General features: G+C 45.0%; 1 non-coding gene across 1 annotated transcript; it reads right to left on the minus strand.

The window, feature by feature from the left end:
- Positions 1 to 1,160: 1,160 nt before the first annotated feature.
- TRNAA-AGC lies at positions 1,161 to 1,234 on the minus strand. The gene has a single exon. It is a non-coding gene; the product is annotated as a tRNA-Ala (tRNA).
- Positions 1,235 to 2,549: the final 1,315 nt, after the last annotated feature.

The following is a 2,549-nucleotide window of genomic DNA, read 5'->3' on the forward strand; positions in this document are numbered from 1 at the left end:
GGTTCTCTAGGAAAGTGCCTTTGTTTAGTTGGAGCCCACAGCCTTCTCTTGAAAGCTGGTTCTGACTGTAGTTTCTCCTGAACATTTCCTCTAAAGCATGTTCGGAGCTGCCTTTCTCCATCTGTACGATAGCAGGTAGAATGTTTACACGGAAGCAACAGCAGCTAGAATGCTTACGGGGAAGCCAATTTCTGATGGCAACGGAAATGTAAGCAGCTCTTGCTCCTGAAGTCTGCCCTAAAACGCTTCCTGCCAGCCCGAGTCAAGCTTTGTAACTTCGTCTTTCATCGTATATGTGAAATTACAAACAGATTCTGCAGCAGCCAGTCATGGTTAGTAGTGAGCTGTGCCACATGGTATAAATCTTCTTAATGAGAAGCTATAATTCACTGCATGTGGACAGGCAAAGAAGGCTCTAACACCACCAGAAAACACTGAAGCGGGTGCCTGGCTCAAATCCTGAGACATAAACTTATTCTATGCAGGCCAGATACACAGGTGTGTGACCAGTCCTGTCATTAGTAAAGGTGAGGGAGCATTTGGGATATTAGGGACACTGATAAGCAAAGGCAGTAAAGTCACATTTCTGATGATACTGACCTTGTGCTCACCTCTGATGACCTGCTTAGTAGTTATCACACTAAAATCTGCTCATCACTAGGTCTCACGACCTCTCCTCCTCTTGCATCCTCTCCCCTCCTCCTTTATTCCGTGATCTCCTCCATTACTTTGTTCACCTTGTGCTACCTGACCATGCTCCTCTCTCCACTTCCATGCACATGCTGTGGTCCTGTCTTTTGTGTCAATTCTCCTGCACTCAGGGTTCTCCCATGAAAGAATGCAATTTGTAAATCCAACATAAAATCACTTGCTGCCATTGCAAGCTTTCTTCTCTGCTAAATGATTTAAATTGGCTCATGGAGGGGTCCAGTGGCAGCTCAAGAAAACTTGCATGTCCTGAGGCCGCAAGGAGGAGGTGGCAGCTGCAGCCTTTGGTAGGGGTCATCTGTCTTTAGAACTGCACCTGTGGGAAGCAAAGGCTTCCTTCCTCTTCATAGAATCACAGAATGGCCTCAGTTGGAAGGGACCTTAGAGGTCATTTTAATCCAGCCTCCCTGCCACCAGGGACGCCACCTGTCGACTAGATCAGGCAACACATGGGGACCGAATGGGAATCGAACCCACGACCTTAGCGTTGCTAGCGCTACACTCAACTGACTGAGCTAACCGGCCCCCTATCACAGAATCATAGAATGTGTTGGGCTGGAAGGGCCCCTTAAAGATCATCTAGTCCAACCCCCCTGCAGTGAGCAGGGACATCTTTAACTAGATCAGGTTGCTCAGAGCCCCAGCAAGCCTGACCTTGAATGTCTCCAGGACCGGAGCCTCCACCACCTCTCTGGGCAACGTGTTCCAATGTTTCACCACCCTCACGGTAAGAACTTCTTCCCAACATTTAATCTAAATCCACCCTGCTCTACTTTAAAAACATTGTCGCTTGTCCTATCACTACATGCCTTTGTAAACAGTCCCTCCCCAGCTTTTCTGTAGGCACCCTTCAGGTAGTGGAAGGTCTCCCCAGAGACTTCTCTTCTCCAAACTGAACAACCCTTACTCTCTCAGGCTGTCCTTGTAGGAGAGACACTCCAGCCCTTCAACCATTTTTGTGGCCCTCTGGACCTGCTCTAACAGGTCCACATTCCTTTTGTGTGGAGGGCTCCACAGCTGAATGCTGTACTCCAGGTGGCTTCTCATCAGAGCTGGGCAGAGAGGAAGAATCACATCTCTCGGTCTGCTGGTCACACTTCTTTTGATGCAGCCCGGGATCGAACTGGTGTTCCACAGACACTTTCCCATGTCTACCCAGCTACCAGCTATCTAAATGACAGACACAGGAAAGGTCTAGAGAAGAGAAAAGCAACATTGTCCAAGTCTTTTGTAGTGGTTCTACAGAAAGGGACTCAGGATTTCCTGAACCTGACAGAGCAAGTGCAAGGAGAAGCCCTATGCCATCGCTATTCTTGTCTCTATAGTCCCATCTCCATTTTTTAGATTTAACTGCTTGTTTTCTTGGTGTGTATAACTTGCTTTAAAGAAATTAAGCACGGAGATATTGCTCAGTGTGTAACTATGAAATAAGCATTCCCTTTCCTAGGCTCTCCTTTATCATGTGTCTATCCTCCTGACTCCTAATAGAGCTTCTTAGACACTTTTAGAACATATTCCCTACTATTTGGCACTTAAATAATTATCTATCAACACTGTGCTGGTTTTATTCCATTGGCTACAAGACAGAATTTATTCCATTGGGTTTGCTGTAGTATTAATGCAATAAAAGGAAAAAAAGAGAACTTGTGCAGCCATTGAAAATTATTGCCTTGACAAATCAATGTCAGCAACAGAACTTAAATATTATTTTAAATTACCATTCAAGCTCTTAGTCCCTAATTCTATACATTCTAAGCATGTGATTATGAGAACAGTGCTACCAATAAAGAAATATTTCAAAGCCAGGAAAAATAATATGCATATACATATATATATATATA

This window comes from Apaloderma vittatum, unplaced genomic scaffold (genome assembly GCF_000703405.1).
Source record: "Apaloderma vittatum isolate BGI_N311 unplaced genomic scaffold, ASM70340v1 scaffold21501, whole genome shotgun sequence".
NCBI classification, from domain to species: domain Eukaryota; kingdom Metazoa; phylum Chordata; class Aves; order Trogoniformes; family Trogonidae; genus Apaloderma; species Apaloderma vittatum.